The sequence below is a fragment of the Papio anubis genome, chromosome 1 (assembly GCF_008728515.1).
Source record: "Papio anubis isolate 15944 chromosome 1, Panubis1.0, whole genome shotgun sequence".
Lineage (NCBI taxonomy): Eukaryota > Metazoa > Chordata > Mammalia > Primates > Cercopithecidae > Papio > Papio anubis.
In genome coordinates, this window is record NC_044976.1 from 158,249,400 (window position 1) to 158,266,274 (window position 16,875).

The following is a 16,875-nucleotide window of genomic DNA, read 5'->3' on the forward strand; positions in this document are numbered from 1 at the left end:
AGGACAAAATGAGGGAGGGGTGAAAGGCGTCATTGTCGCTGTTCCCAGTTCAGGTATAATAGGCTTGTGCGATCATTTGAGAGTCTTTGAAGCAGATAGGATTCCACAATTCTCTGGCTGAGGGGCCAGCTGCCTTGGCAGGACGGGGGAGCCCAGGAACACTTCCATTGTCCCTCAAGGAAGTTCAGGCACGCTCCTCCTTCCTCTGGAGGGAGTTTCTGAGAAATGCCTGTTCCGGTCAGCATGGCGGGACCCGGTGACGTACCCTTTGCCGTGATGCATCTCACATGGGAGTGACAGTGGCAGGGCTCAAAGCCCTCCCACCTCTCTCCACTTGCACTTTTTCATGTTTCTTTATGAAAAGCCTCGCCAGAGGATGCAAGCTGAAACACATTTAGCTAGCGATTTAATAGAGGACTTCCTTTAAAAGAATAAAATTATTCCTTTTGGGGACTGTTACAGAAAACACTGGACATGTGTTCACCATATTAAAAGGCTGTGGGTCTTTAGGAGGGGCAGGAAATTTTTCTGAAGTGCTAACTTACATTCCTCACCAGAATTCCCTCCTCTTTTGCTCATGCTTCCCAAAGCCTCAGGACAGGGTTGTATTAGCAGAGAAAAAAATCACTGCACCCAGCTTTCATTCCCTTGACTAGATAATATAGATTAGGTAAAAGATTTGGGAGAAGAGTATCGTAAGGCCCCCTCCCCTTGCATGATTGACATCTCCTAACTCAGGTGTACAGGGTGAAGGAGAACAAGAGAACACAGACATTGGTGAGTTTTAGAGAAGTGAGCCCTGCACCCATTTCTTCATTCATGGACCAAACTGAGCCCCAGAGCGGGACTAAATGCCAGGAGAGAAGAGGGATCCAAGAACAGGGGGATCTCTGCCTTCTATATCTGGACAGCCCCATGGGGCAACAAGCTCTCAGAGAAGAAGTGCTGCGTGAAGTTCCCAGGCAGGTAATACACTATGGGAGGAAGCAGATGATTTCCTCATACATAATCTGTTTATTCCAGCATGTGGTGAAGCTCCAGAGTCTTTGCTGAGTAGCAGAGAAGTGACAGGGAGAGCCACTAACCTGAAGGGCCCATGGGGCAGGGACAAGGAGCATCTTTTCCCATCTGATAAGGCCACCAGCCAGGACGAGGCAGAGCGATGGAGGTCTCAGAGGATGCCTCTGTAACAGGTGACACTGAGTTCCAAGACCTGGACTCATCCCACCCTATAAATTAGACACGACCCTGGGGAAAAGGGGGTTGATTCGTGAGTTGACTAAGACAAAGATTCTGCCAGCCTAAAAGACTGAAAAGTCAAAATAAAAATTTAATTTCTATGTATTTTACTTTTTCTTTGATTTTTTTCTTTTTTTTTCTTTTTTTGTGTGTTATGTTAGTTTTCCAGTCTGAATATGTTCATAAAAATTTAATCTCTTAAAGAAAACAAAGGAAAGCCACATTTCTTACATACATAAATTGTGAACCAAAATCCATACATTTAAAATCATGTATATGCACAGATATAACAAACTGGCCTTAAAAAAACCTGGGACTTTTGGAATATATATAAGATAAGTGGTTATTGTACAACAAACCTGAGTCTTTAGGTGTCTTTAAAAAGAAGGGGAAAAAAAAATCCAAGTCCACTCCCTTAAAAAACAAACAAACCAACAAACAAACCAGGAGAAAGAAGGTCATTGTAGCGCCAGTAGTCATTTTCTAAACATTTCACTGAAAAAAAAAAAAATCCCTTGAATCTAGCCATTCATTCATCTCAGGCAAATATGGAAAACTTGGCAGAATGAGCAATGAAGAAAGAAGTTACCAGAATAGGGACTGGGGATGGAAAATATTTTGCAATTCTGCAGTTGTTGCCACTTCTGTTGGTGTAATGGGTCATGAATGCAGTGTGTTCTGGTGCCTGCTGGTAAGGGGGGCCCAGCAGAGACTCCAGACACAGGCTCCCTTGACCTTTGTGTATTTAGCGCCCTGCCGCCTTGATGTCTGGAACAGCCGCCTCACCCCGATGAGTCCTGTCCCACCACCCCCTGCACCCTCCCTAATTTGTGAGGTGGAGCTATGGAACCTTCTGCCATCAGGGGCCTCCCACTGGGACAGGCTGTGCACAGATTTAGAAAATATGCTTGCTGGGGAAGAGCGGGCCCTGGCTGTTTGTTCACTGTCTCAACACCTCAGTAAGGAGAAGAGGGCTTTGGCTGCAGGAGGAATATTACCAGATCATCTGGACCATAAACACTGGCTCATGCCCCAGGGGAAACTGGGGACTTCCCTAATCCTCAAGCGGAGAGGGTCTACTCTTCCAGCAGGAGACAGGCTAGTGCAGAAGAATGGACAGAACAGAGAGGATGACTACCCATCCCCAGTCTCAGGGTTTCTTGTCAAATTCAGGAATATTTCTGAACTCATTAGCCTATTACCTCTGACCTTGAGGGAACGGAGAATAGAAACACCTTGGGTCCGGGCATTCGTTTCTGTCTCCCTTTCTCCCCAGCTTTCTGTCTTTTAGATAAAGAAACAGAGAAGGAATCAGTTGTGTAATGATCAGACCTAATCAGGCAATGACACAGGCTCTTTTATTTTATTTTTTTCTTCTTTTTTAAGAGAGGGGCTCCCTCTGTCACCTAGGCTGGAGTACAGTGGTGTGATCACAGCTCCCTGCAACCTTAACCCCCTGGGCTCAAGTGATTCTCCCTCCTCAGTCTCTTGAGTAGCTGGGACTACAGGTGCACACACTACCATACCTGGCTAATTTTTCTTTTATTTTTTTGTAGAGACAGGGTCTCACCATGTTGCCCAGGCTGGTCTCAAACTCCTAGGCTCAAGCGATCCTCCTGCCTCAGCCTCCCAAAGTACTGGGATTACAGTTGTGAGCCAACGCACCCAGCCAGACAATGAGAGTTTAAATAGCAATGTCTAACATTTTCCAGCAATTACTATATGCCAGGCCCTTGATGTGGTGCAGTCTGTCTTCTATAATTCCCTTAACAGCCTTGTGAGGTAGGGACAATTATTAGTTTCATTTTTCAGAAAAGAAAGCCAAGGCACACAGAGGCTAAGTAACTCAACTAAGGTTGTATAGCTGTTAAAAAGTAGGCTGGGATTTAGACCCAGGTCCATCTGACTCCAGAGCCCACATGTTAACACCTACACTCCACTATTTCCTAGAGAGAATGCAAAGAGATGCATAACATAGAGAAAGCTAGGGAGATAACGGGAGTAGTGTGTGAAATGAGAGGAGGAAGAAAATATATTTTAAAATTGTAGATGGTATCTTTAGGAAAAGGTAGAAAATTCCATTGTTGAAAATGGAGATGCTGTTCCTATGTTTGGCAAATACAGACATGGAGGTCATGGTTGCAAAAAACTGGTGGAAAAGGGAAATTGGAATAGGTACATGGAGGTCATGGCTGCAAAGAGCTGGTGGAAAAGGGAAGTTGGAATAAGTGAGTTGGAAGGTTGGGACTGCACCAACAACTTCCTCTAAATAAAGGAGGGAGCTTGCTTCCTTCTCCGTGTCTCAGCCCAAACCCAATTCTAGACTAATTCACAAACCTTCTGATGAACCATACTCTCCACTCTATCTAACCCCACCAAACTTCAGACTGAACGCACCAGCTTCCAGGAAAACAGCAGGGTGGACAGAGCCCTGAATCACGGCTCCAAGGGAAGATGCCAAGGCTACCCTGTTTCCAGAAGCCAGTGGAAGGAATGATACACAAAGGAAGAGAGCCAACCTATTACCTGGCTATTCCACCTGTGTGATAGCCTGGCTCTCTGTCCAGTCCATCTGTGGACACCTGTTCAAAGTTTTGCTCTTCAGATCTCCCTGAAGAGTCTGAAGGGACTGAGGGGTTCCATGACTCTCCAGGGGGTAAAAGTTTTGGTGAAAGATTGAGCAAGGATAACTAGCTGCTTGGGAGACAGACCTGGCTTAAAATAGGGCTGACTTCTCCAATTGTCCTGTCCTTTGTGCAGCAGTTTAGTTAAAGAAGCTTGCTAACAGGATACCCAGAGGACACGGGGTAGTGAGGATCTTCTCAGAGACAGTGGAGACAGCAGAAAAAACAATGGACCAGGAGTGAGGAAAGCAAACTGCCCCCAGGCCCCAGGCCTGCTTACTGCCAGTGGGACCTTAGGTAATCTAACTTAGCTGGGGTTATTGAAAGAGAATATCATAGCCCAGATGGCTTAAACAGCAGTCATTTATTTTCTCACAGTTCTGGAGACTGGAAGTCCAAGATCAGGGTCCAGCATAGTGGAGTTCTGGTGAGGACTCTCTTCCTGGCTTGCAGACAGCCGCCTTCTCACTTCTCTCTTTTCCTCTTCTTATGAGTTCACTGATACCATCAGATTAGGACCCTACCCTTATAACCTTATTTAACTTTCATTACCTCCTAAAAGCCTCATCTCCAAATACAGTCACATTGGGAGTTAGGGATTCAACATATGAATTTGAGGGGAGGAGGGGCACTATTCAGTCTATAGCACGCTCTTTCTGAGCCTAAGTTTTCTCATTTTCATAGTGTCTTGTTCTCAACACCACCTACTTAAGGGGCATTGCCTGTCCTCCTTCATACCAATTGTTTTGCTCTTGTGTGAAGATAATTTAACTTATCACTTTCCGAGTTCTTTTACCTAAGCTGTTCACTAGCGACTCCTAACTATTCTATAAGAGGGGAAAAGAATGTATTAATAAACGGTGCCAGCTAAGTATTGCTGCATAAGACACCACTCAAAAGTTAGTGGCTTAAAATAACAAACCACTTTATTACATCTTGAGATTTTGTGGGTCAGAAATTCGGGCAGGGCTTGGCTTGGTGGTTCTTCTGTTCCATGTGTTTTTTCCTGAGGTCACTTCAGTATTCAGCCGGTGATGGGCTGATCAGGAGGGTACAAGACAGCCTCACCCACATGTCTGGCACCTTGGCAGGCTGGCTGGGAGGCTGGGCTCAGCAGAGACTACTGACCAGAGTGCACACTCCAGCACGGCAGTCTCAGGGTAGTCAGGCTTCTTACAGAGAGGCCCAGGGCTCTCAGAGAGTGTTTAGAGCCACCTGGAAGGAAGCTGCAAGCTTTCTTATTACACACCTTGAAAGTTCCAGAATATCACAAGTGCCACATTCCACTGGTTAAGCAAGCCACTAAAGCTAACCCAGATCTCAAAAGAAGGAATAGCAAACATTTTGGGCCCTCTTCAATTTACCACATATCCCCATTTTCTAGAAGGAATAAGTGGGGCACACAGTGCTCACTGACAGCTTCTCAGTCACAGAGTCCTTAGATACTACATTCATTTCTTATTGCTCCTGTAACAAATTACCACAAGCTTAGTGGCTTAAAACAAGACAGATGTATTCTCTTATAGTTCTGGAGGTCAGAAGTCCAAAATGTGTCTCACAGGAGGAAATAAAGAGCTGAGTTTCTTCTGGAGGCTCTAGGGGAGAAGCTGTTTCCTGGTCTTTTCCAGCTTCTAGAGGCTACTTGCTGCATTCCTTGGCTTATGGCCCCATCCTCCATCTTCAGTGCATCACTCCAACCTCTGCTTCCGTCACCACACCTCCTCTCTGACTTTGACCCTCTTGCCTTCCTCTTGTAAAGGTCATTGCAATTACACTGGGCTCACCTGGATAATCCAGGATAATCTCTCCATCTCAGGATCCTTTATCACATCTATAACATCTCTTTTGCTGTGTTAGATAACATGTTTACAGGTTTGGGGGATTAGAATGTAGACATCTTTGTGGGGCGGGGTGGGGATGGGGGTGCATTATTCTATCCACCACAGATGCTGAGCCAGAACTAAAACACAGGTCCCTGGCTCCCAGCTCACGAGGTGCCTCCCCTGTTAGCATGAAAAAAGGGCTATATCAGGTAGTGATCAACTCAAAGCACAGCATAACTGACCAACCCCCAAACTCAGGGGCTTGAAACCGTAAGTGTTTATTTGGACACAAATCTACAGGTTGCTGGGTGGTTCTTTTCATCTCCCCTGGCCTTGCTCACATGTTTGTGGGTCAGCTGGGATAATAGGTAAGTCAGCTATCCTGGACTTATTTTGCATAGCCAGGCAGAAGTGTAGTCCAGGAAGAAATATGCAAGCACTTTTTAAGGCCTCTGCCTGACTCACATCTGTTGACATCCCACTGGTCAAGGCAAGTCAAGTTGCTGGCCAGTGTCAGGTAGGAAGGCATTATAAAATTTCATGGCAAAGGGTGTAAATACAGAGCAAAGAATTGGAACTCTGAATTATTTTCCTCTCTATCTCAGGACCTCTGTGATATGGCAGTTTCATCGCCAGGTGTCAGCAAATACTAAGTTGACCAAAGAGCATTTGTTATGGGCTCAAAAGCATCAGAGACCTTGTGGCACTCTGTATTTTCCTAAGATGGTCACACCGACACATTTATCCCAACCCACCTGCTCTTCTCGTAACTGATGCTCCTCCCACTCAGAGGCAGGGTTTACATTCTCTTAGGTCATAAAAAAGGGCTCAGCTTCTGGCTGGCTCTCTCTGTCTCCAGATGCTCACCTTTGGAACCCAGCCACTATGTTGCAAGGAGGCCCATGCCACATGGAAAGATACACTTGAAGAGGAACCAAAGCCTTCTTCCAACAGCCAGTGCCAACTTGCCAGCCATGTGAGTAGGCAGCCTTGGAAGTAGATTCTCCAGCCCCAGTCAAACTTTCAGACACTGCAGTTTTGGCTGACATTTTCACTACATCTTCGTGAGAAAGACCAAACCAGAACCACCCAGCCAAGCCACTCCGATTCCTGATCCATAGAAACAATGTGAGACAGTCCATGATTATTGTTGTTTTAAGTCATTAATATTCAAGGTGATTGTTATGTAGTTTTAGCTAATATAGACCTATTCATGAGGCTTAGGACAAAATGAGGATAGACCCAGTTTGGGGGCTCCAGGAACCTAGAATCTAGGTTGACCAAGCAGACATTAATGGAATCAACAGCATATGGTAAGTATTTAATCCAGTCAGAATACACTAGCAAGAAGGGTGCGTCAGGGATAAGCTGACCATATCTTTCCAACTCAAAACTGGGGCAATTGACTAACGGTAGACCATTGTAGCTTGGAATTGGGACAAAATATTTGAATCAGGGCTGACCGCAATAGTATATAAGATATATGGTCACTTTGTCCAGAAATTGTTCTGCCCAGTTGGGGCTTTGAGTGATCTGGAAGAGCTCCCTGATGTGATAGCAATTATGATGGGGAAACAATATGACTATCTGAGGGTTTCTGTCCATTTCCCTCTTTCCTGCCTGGGAAAGCGGATACTCAGTCGTCGTTTCCTTTCCTCTCTCCAGGGAGGGTCTTGCCTGGCCAGGTTGTATATGTAGGGTTTTTTTTTGTTACAGAATCAGGAGGAAAAGAGAGAAAAAAAGGAGAAGGGTTGTGTGGTTAGAGCTGGAAAAGGAGTTTGGGCGGTGGGAGTTTTGGAAAGGAGTGGTGCCGGATCAGATCTGATATGTACAGAAATAAATGGGAGAGAAAAATTAGGACCTTGAGAAGTACTGTTCTGGCTTACCCCATCCTCTTCATTGCATTGGAGAAGGTGTACAGATAACTTGAGTTTTTTAAAAATACTTTTTGGTTGCTGGACTGAGTTTATTTGGTGACAACCACTTTGAGACTGGACCATGTGGGTGATGGGGCTCCAAGTGTCTCTGTGATGAGTAGCAGAGAGGAACGGGGTGTGGTGGGTGGCTCTGGGCATATGAGACAGTCGGTCAGCGGCTAAGAGGCTGGAAGCCAAGGAACTGTTCATTTGTTCCAGAATTGAAAGTCAGTGTGACTTACGACCTGCAGAATTTGGGCTGTCCTGGGCCCAGGTGTGTCCAGATGAGAGCAAGGAGCTCAAAGGCTCGGGGCTTTTAGAAGCTTTGTTTGTGGCGTCACTGCCCACTCTGGTGTAGCCCTGGGATGGGAGGGGCTTGGCACAAGCTTAACCTTCTGTTTCTCAAAACAGAGGGAGCTGGGGCTGGAGGGAGAAGAGGTTTGCTGGGCGTGATAGTGAACACGGAAGTACAGAAGTAAAGACAGGAAGGAAAGAACTACTGAGAGAGAAGGGCGCGTAAAGAGCTGCCTCAGGTTCCTGAAATATTCCAAGGGATTGTGAGTTCCCCAAGAGCAGGGACTGACTGTTATTCATGTTTGTTCTTCAGACTTTACATCATGCCTGACATGTAATTGCTCCATAAATAATGTAGAGGGAGAAAAGAAGGGAGACAGGGAAGGAAGGTGGGAGAAAGGCAGGCAAGGAGAAAGGGAGGGAACAAGGGAGGAAGGGAGGCAGGGAGGGAAGGAGGAAGAGAAGGAGGGAGGCAGGGAGGATGGGAAAGAAGGAGGAAGAGAGAGGTTGGTTGGTTTTCTAACTTCCTCTCAAAATTATTTGGCTACCTAATTGAAACATAACATTATTCTCACTGACATCTAATTTCTCCTGGAGCCAGAGCTGGTATAGGGGACCCCGATGTCAGTCTTAAAATTCTAGAATTCTGGAGCTCAAGTCCTCTTGTCTCCACTGATCCAGCCTCCTCTCTCTCAGGTGAGCTGCTGACAGAGGGTTAGGAACCATTTGGAATTGCACAGACCTGGATTCAAATCCCCACTCCATCACTTTAGTCTTGGCTACTCAAGCAAATTACTTAAACTCCTTACAGAGGCCCAGATTCCTGTAACAGCAGCACGGATCCTTGCTGCAATGAGGATTAAGCAGAATGTGTCACTGAAAATGAAATTAAATGAGAAGCCCCTAACCCAGTCCCTAGTTCATGGATCTCAGGAAGGGCCTGCAGGCTTCCTTCTCTCTGGTGGATAAATGCAGCCCCTGCTCACTTTCCCTGCCCTTTGACTGTCCCTTACCCTCTGATCCCTCCAAGCTGCCCTTTTCCTCCATCCTTCTTGTCTCTAACCCTGTGTCCTCCTGGACTTTCCTGGTTTGGTTACTGCTCGCTGGAGCTGCTTTCCCCTGCTGCATCGGTCTCTCGCTCCAGCTTAGCCTCCTTGGTAGGGTACCGGCAGTGTGCCTCCAGGAGGCTCGTGCCCTAGGAGGTGAGGGACCAGCAAGCAGCTCAGAGATGAGCCAAAAGGGATAGGACTGCCCACCCCAGAGCTTCTCTGGGGGTGAATACCCATGTCTTTCCAGCAGCTACACACAGCTGGTTATTCAGGAAAAAACAAAAAATAAAATTTAAAGATGTAGGCTCCTGCATCCCACAGCATTCCAGGGCTCTGCCTCAGTCAGGAAGAACCTCACTCCTCCTGCAGCCTTGTGCCTCAGCCCCTCACCTTAGCCTCTGTGACTCCTTGGCCTCCATTCCCTCTGCCTCTGCTCTCCATGCCTCTGCCTGGAGCAGGGACCGTCTTTGGAGACAGTGAGTGGGTCCTGAAGGTGGGAGAATTTCATAGGGTGCCCCAGCCCCGATCTGGGCATTTAGACTAATCTCAGGAGAGTTGAATTCCGTTCTTAAAGTTGCACTGGGCAACATATGCCCATAAGAAGGGGGTGGGTGCCTGCCTGATTTGGCAGAGGATGACACAGGGACCCACAGCTGACCTGAGGACTAGTGTACCATGCTGTCAGGCAAAAACCCAGAGAGCCCAGGTCACATGTCAGAGAAAGGGCTTTAACACGGGATTCTTAGACCATGGAGCCCAAGGCTCACTCCCATGCAAGGGAAGGAACAATACACCATGGGGACAAAGGCTTCTGAGCCCTTTAGTTAATGGGACAAAAGCCTTCAGGAGGAATGAGATCACAGCCTGCTTTCTGTCCACCGTGGGGCACCCGTGCACTTCAAGGAAGGCCCAGGAGGAGCTGCCAGCACAGCTCTGTCCAGGGTGAGGAGTGAGTGGCTTGCAGAGGAGCCGCTCCACGATGCCCTGGCAAGCCCCTGTCACATTCCAGAGCACAGAGGACCACAAACTCCCAGATGGGCTCAAGGTATGCGGGGCTGGCACGCAGCCCAGGCATTTCCTCCCCTCCCATCCCTCTTTCTCGTTTCTGCATCCTGGGGCTAAAGGTTCTGCTGGAGCTTCCGTCTCTCTTCTCTGCAGAGGGAGAATAGGGAAAGGAGTGGGTGTCAGCTGGGAGAAATTTCCACTCAGTTTAATGTTGCTGGAAATCCAGACATCTCTAAAATATGGGCTGAGGACCCCCACGTGCCCAGCATTGTGCCAGCCAGCCCCAGAATGCAGAGATGAAGAGCTGTCTACTGAGGACAGAGGAGACTGCTTGTGAATGTGTCCTTGACAGCCACATTGGCTGGGCACATGGAAGAGATCAGAGGAGGCAACGTCGGTGAAGGTTCTGCACCACTGTACCCTGCAAGCTGCCTGAGGGTGGGTCCACCTCTGCTTCTTTGCCACCGTTGCCTAGCACAGTGCCTGGCCTGCTGGAGGAGCTCAGTACACATTTGCTGAGTGAATTAGTGGAATGAGGTAGTTCAGGAAGGCTTTCTGGAGGACAGAAAATCTGAACAGGGCCCAGAGAGGATGGGTGGAATTTGACCAAGCCAAGTAGAAGGGAGTGTATCCTGTGCAGCAGAGAGCCCTAAAAGAAGAGGTAAGGAAGGGGGCAGTCCACAGTAGGCGGTTCTAGACAGGGGCATGGGGAACAGCTCCTTTGTTACTCTCAGGATAAAGCCAGGCCCCCCGGTTCACTCACAAGATCCTTCTCATCTGGCTCTGCCCACCCTTCAGTACCGCCTGTTCCACAGCGCCCTGGTCCTCTACTCCAGCTGACTCAAGTATTTATTTGCAATCCCTGGGACAAGACCCTTGCTCTTTCTCCTCCAGGCCTGTGAACAACTCTCCTCCCCTCTGCCAGGAAGGCCTCCACCTGCACCTCTCCCGTCTCTCCCACTCCTCCTGACACCGTTGATCTCTCCTGACACCAGTGGTCTCTCCTGGGAGGACCTCACCTTCTGAAGTTGGGTTGGTTGCCGTTCCTAAGTGCAACATGCCGCTCTCTGCTTGCCGCACGGTCACGCCATCCCCATGAATTGTTATTCCTGGGCTGTCTCCCCCTAGACTGGTCCTAGACTGGACCATGGTCATGCTCCTAGACTGGTCACGTTCCAGTGTACCAGACTCCCTACTCCGAGATGACCAATTACAGAGACAATTAACTACGACTTCAGCAGTGTGTGAGAGGCCGCCAGCATCAAGGGGGGCAAAGCACAGCCGTCAAAACAGAGATCACACGGTCCCAAACAGCCTCGACCCTGGCTCACATAAACCTTCTCATCTCTAAGTGGAAGAGGCAGGCTGATGCAGGCATAGCTTTCAAAGCTTTTCCATAAGATGTTAGTGATTTCTGATCACTCTTGGCAAGCATCCTTTGTGGCTGTGGATTTCTGATTAGCCTGTAAACTCCTCGGAGCTGAAGATCAAGTCCAATTCTCCTCTGTATTATCAGTTAAACATCACACTGGGCACATGGGAGGCTTAACAACGAATTATTTCTTTATTTGGTTAACTAATTATTCATTGATCAAACTCACTTAAGGCAATGTCATTATAATTTCCAGTCTCGACTTCAATCTTGAACAGGCTGCTGGAAGGGTTCTCACAGCTAGAGCTTATGCCCAGAAGATTACATAATGCCAGCAGCAGGAAATGAGAAGCTACAGTAGTAAATGGGAAGTCAGTTTCCAGCTAAATTCGATATGCTCAGAGGTGGAAAAGGCTTTAGGGAGCACCTAGCCCCCACCCTCACTTTATAAGATGGGAAACTGAGACTGTGATATGGAAATTATTTGTCCAAGGTCACAGGACATCATTTACTTGTTGGATCCAGTTGTTTGACCTTGGTCTTTGAGGTTCAGTGTTCTCTCCATTATACCATTCCACCATCCTCTACCACCAGCAAGAATCCTCCAACTGCCTATTCCCAAGAAGGAGCCTGGTAGAAAGACCATGGATATTTGTGTCAGACCTGAGTTCAAATCCTGATTCTGCTACTTAATTGCCATTCAACTAAGACAGCCTTGTATATGACTCAAATGACTCACTTGCAAAACAGAGAAATAGCACCTACTTTGGAGGGCTGGAGTGTGAATTACAGGTGGGACAATGTCTGCAGCGTGCCCAGCCCTGTGCTTGATACGGTGGCTCTCCACAAACGTCAGTTCTGCCTCTTCCTCTGGTTCTTGGAGTTTTTTTGCCTTCTCTGTCTTTTTCCTCTTAGAAAATCATAAGGTCGACTTAGAAGAGCCTCTCAGAGGTCTATTGGCCCACTTCTCTGCATGTATTTAGGGCTGATCCCCCTCTTCTCTCTAAAGCATTTCATCCTATCCTGGAACTTCTAAGGAAGGCATTTCACAGTATAACTCATGCTAGTGGATAAAAGTTAGGTAAGGCCTCTCTTCTTCCTCCCATCTAGCCCAATCAATACTTCCTACTACAATTTAGGAATGAAGTCATTTTCTCTATTTTGCTTTCCAGGAGGATGCAAAAATATTTTTTTTCTTTCTTCCTTTCTTTTTCCACCGTATCTGTTCATTTTTTTCTTCAATATCCTAATTTCTCCTCCTTTTCTCATTCCCCTGGGCTTTAGGAACTACCCCTACCCCTCTCTCTGTGCCCCTGTCCCTGTCTTTTCTTTTCAGATGGGCAGCAGACTGATAGCCCACATTATTAGGGCGGGCCCTCCCACATCCCACTCCTGCCCAGACATCTCAGTCCTGCTCAGTGTCCGCCGCTGGCGGAGACCTTATCTCTGCCCACCACACCGCAGCTCCTGCTGCTGTCCTGGACAGACTGAAACCAAACAGCTGGAGTGAGCCTGCAGGCTGGATCCTCCTGGCTGGCTGACCCAGCTGCCTGCTCCCGGGAGAAGTAGGATGAGGGAACAGGTGGAAGTTGAGTCTGCCTTCCTAGCTCCTCTGACAAATGCCAAAGGGACCTGGTAGAGCCTCTTCCCATTCCACAGGATAGGTGCTACTAACTCTCCTTGTCCCAGACCCCTCTCCTTGACTGCGCTGGCCTCATTGCCAGAAAAATTCCAGGGCAGGCGGAGGCAATCTGCCTGAAAAACAAACCCGGTGCCCAGCTACTGCAGGATGGGCCAAAGGATTTCGGTGGAATCCCAAAACTCGCAGCGCCGACTGAATCTCGTAAATCAGGAGGGGCTTATTGCTCTAAGCGGCCTGACCTTTCTTGTGCTGGCGGCTCCCTGCTTGCTTTTTGCTTCATTCCCGCTCCCTGTCTGGAGTTGGGGGGCGGGGTAGGGGATAAAGGGGGTGGGAGTGGTCAGGAACAGAGGGCAGGCAGCTGGAGGGGATTGATGGGCTGACTGAGCTGAGCATGAACCATCCCTCTGCCTGGCTGTGCCCTTCGACCTGGCTCAGACTAGAAGGCCTCATTGGTAATCCAGGCCAGCCTGGGGAAGAGCAATGAGATATATTTGGTGCTTTTCAAAGCACCTTCATTTATTAATCCATTTTATCCCTCCGGCAGCCCTGGACAGACATAAGGTGACAGGCGGGCCTGAGGGCAGCAGAGGGCCCTGAGTCCGAGCTTGCATCCCTCCCAGCACATTGGCTCCCAGGCCCCTGCAGTCTGCTGCCTTTTGCATTGGGGACCACCCCCATAGAGAGCGGTGCCTTCTGTTGCTCCAGAGAGGAGACTTCCAGAAGCTTCCACACGCTGACCTCATACTGAGGTGCTTGAGAACATGGACTCTGGTTCAAAATCTGGCTCTGCCCTCTACCAACTGTGGTACCTTGGCCAGGTTCCTTAGCCTCTCTGGGCCTCAGAGCTAATACCTACCTCACAGGACTGTTAGGGTGACTAACAGAGTTTTTTTTAAGACAGAGTCTCACTTTGGCAGGCAGCAGTGCGATGGCATAATCTCGGCTCACTGCAACCTCTGCCTCTTGGGTTCTAGAGATTCTCCCACCTCAGCCTCCTGAGTAGCTGGGATTACAGGCACCTGCCACCACGCTCGGCTAAGTTTTGTATTTTTAGTAGAGATGGGGTTTCACCGTGTTGGCCAGGCTGGTCTGGAACTCCTGATGTCAGGCAATTTGCCCACCTTGACCTCCCAAAGTGCTGGGATTACAGGCATGAGCCACCGCGCCCAGCCTAATTGAATTAATACTTAGGAAGTGCTTAGAGCCATACCTGATACATAGTAAGTCCCGTGTTGGTGTTTTGCTAAATAAATTGGTCTCAGCTCTGAAATATGGGATCGCACAGCTGCCAGCTCATCGTGCAGGTCTGGATAGCCCTCATGGGCTCCCTAGACCTCTTCTTCTCCAAGCCCTTCATTTGCTCAGTAAATATTTATTGAACACTTACCATGTGCCTCTGTGTTTGGCCTTGGGTTGGCTGTGTGAACAAAACAAAATGGTCCCAGTGCTCACAGGATTTATAATCAATGCACAAATCAATACATAATGTCAAATCGTGCTGTATACTACTAAAGAATCAAAACATAAGACACTGCAAGAGAATAACAGGCCAAACCTACTTGGGGGCTAAGAAAGGTCTATATGGGGAAATCACCTTTGAGCCTAGATCTGAAGGATGAGAAGGAGCAGATATAAGAGTTGGGTGGTGGGAAAGAGCATTGCAGGTAGAGGGACCAGCATGTGTGGGGCCCCCCTGGGCAAGCAAGGGTATGACACGTAGCAGAAATAGGAGGAAGGCCAATGTGGCTAGTGCCAGGGACTGAGGGGCTGTGAGAGAAGAGGTGAGGCGGGGTGTGAATTTAGGATGTGGGGTCACGTGCTAAGCAGAATGTAAAGGACGAAAGGGCTTTAAGCAGCAGAGTGGCGTGGTCCCATTTGGCTAGGCGAGCCTGTCTGGCTGTCAGGTGGCAGAGCGGCTTTGTGGTGATGAGAGATTGGAGAGAGTAGTTAGAAGGCGTCTGCAGTGACCAAGGCGAGGCTTGTTGCTGCCTTACATTGGAGAAGTGGCCATGGGGATGGCAAGAAGTGGGTCAAGTCGAGATGTGTTTTGGAGGTAGAAGGCGGGGCTTAGGATTGTCACGTGTAGGAAAGCTTTCAGGATTTTAGGGGGTGTTAAGCTTGCTGGGACTCAAGGAGCTGGCGATGGGTGGGTGTGGGGGAATGGATTTGAGGGTAGAATCTAGGATGACTCCCCACGTTGTGGGCTGGATCACCTGGGAAGATGAAGATGGAGAATGTAAGGGAAAGAGAGTGTTTCCTTTCTTCAGCATCCCGAAACACTCTCTTTTGAATAGGCTCCATCACGTCTTCTGAAGTGCTGATCTTCTTTTATTCTATGAAATTGAAGACTCCTGAAAATGTGTTCTCGTCAGCACAGAGTGGAGAAAGACTGTTGCCTGTCTGTCCTAAACTCCATGCTTCCATTCCATCGGGTTCAGGGTCTGGGTCCAGATTAATTCTGGCTGTACCACTTGCTAGCCACAAGATCTTAGGTAAGTTACTTAAATCTCTCTGTGCCTCAGTTTCTTTTTCTGCAAAATGGGGATAATAAGATAGAACTTCTCCCCTAGGTTATTTTGAGAATAGCATGAGATTGTGCTGAGCATACTGTAAATATTCATATAGCTGAAGGGCCAATTTCATTTTTGCCACCTCCTTGAAACATACCATCCCTTAAGACCCCAAGAGCTTTCCTGCACCTTCCATTTCTGAGCCCTGCTTTCATCATTCTGTGCTCACGCAGTTGAATTTTTAAACCCAAGTTCAGGGCCTGACATTTATCCCTGTTAAATCTCATCCTGTTAGATGCAGCCGTTGGCGCCAGCCTGTCAAATTCCTTTTTATTTTGATGAGGAAGAGGTGGCGTGATGCATGCTAAGTTCATTTTTGTGGCCATAAAAACATCCATGGATGGTGTTTTTGCCATCTTCTTGCCCCCTGGTGAGTGGTCCCCTAGCCTGGGGACGTGAAGGCAGGGACCAAGTTGGGCTGAGATGAGGGAGGCGAGGAGGCTCGCTTGGCCTGAGGGCGATCCGGCACAACCATCCTGGTTCCCGTTTCCCAAGTCAGGCACTGGCTTGGAGTTCTGAGATGCCGGGCCAGAGAGACCTGTTCAGAGTCACTTCATGGGTTGGCCAGTGACAAGCCTAAGGCACAGGCCATGGCCCAACTGGCCCAGCTCTCTGTCCACAAGGCCCCACCACTTAATGATCTGACCTCTTTCCAAACCACCCTGTCACATTCCCTGACCTCGGATCAGAGAAGAATGTGGGCTAGACATGTCTCGCTCCACACGGCCCTCCGGCCTCTCCACTCCCAGAGTGTGCACGTACCCGCATGCCTCTGAGCGTAGCACCCCCCAACTCCCTCCCGCTCCACGCACACACCTACTGTGTCCATGCCGGGCGAAACAACACAGCCCCTTCCACACTGGTTGAGGGGGGGTTGTGCTCTGACCCACTCATGCTCCTCCTCTGACCTTTCCAAGGTCTCTGTCCCCACCTTAGAACTGATCTCACAGCAGTGGCAGGTGGCTTTGTTGTTTATGCTTAACTGCATGCATTACTGAGCTTTCTTCCTGTGGGAGTCTCTCTCCCTAACTTCCTAAGGGCAGGTAGGTCTTCCGCTTAGGCCAAGAGCTCCCTGAGGACAGGGGCTGTGTATCCCATGACTTCTTCCCTTGCTCTCCAAGCACCTACTGGGCTCAGTTCATGGGGGGAGCTGGACTTCAAGGTGACCCTGGCACTTAGCAAAGGCCCAGAAGGACAGCCAAACCTAGAAGCCCTGAGAAGCAAAATAGTGCATTGATTCTGCATTCCTCCCAGACTTCGGGGGAGTGGAGGTGGAAAGACACCTCCAGCCAGGCACAACAACGCGCCTTTGGTACCAGCCTCTGGGACTGATGGACTCAT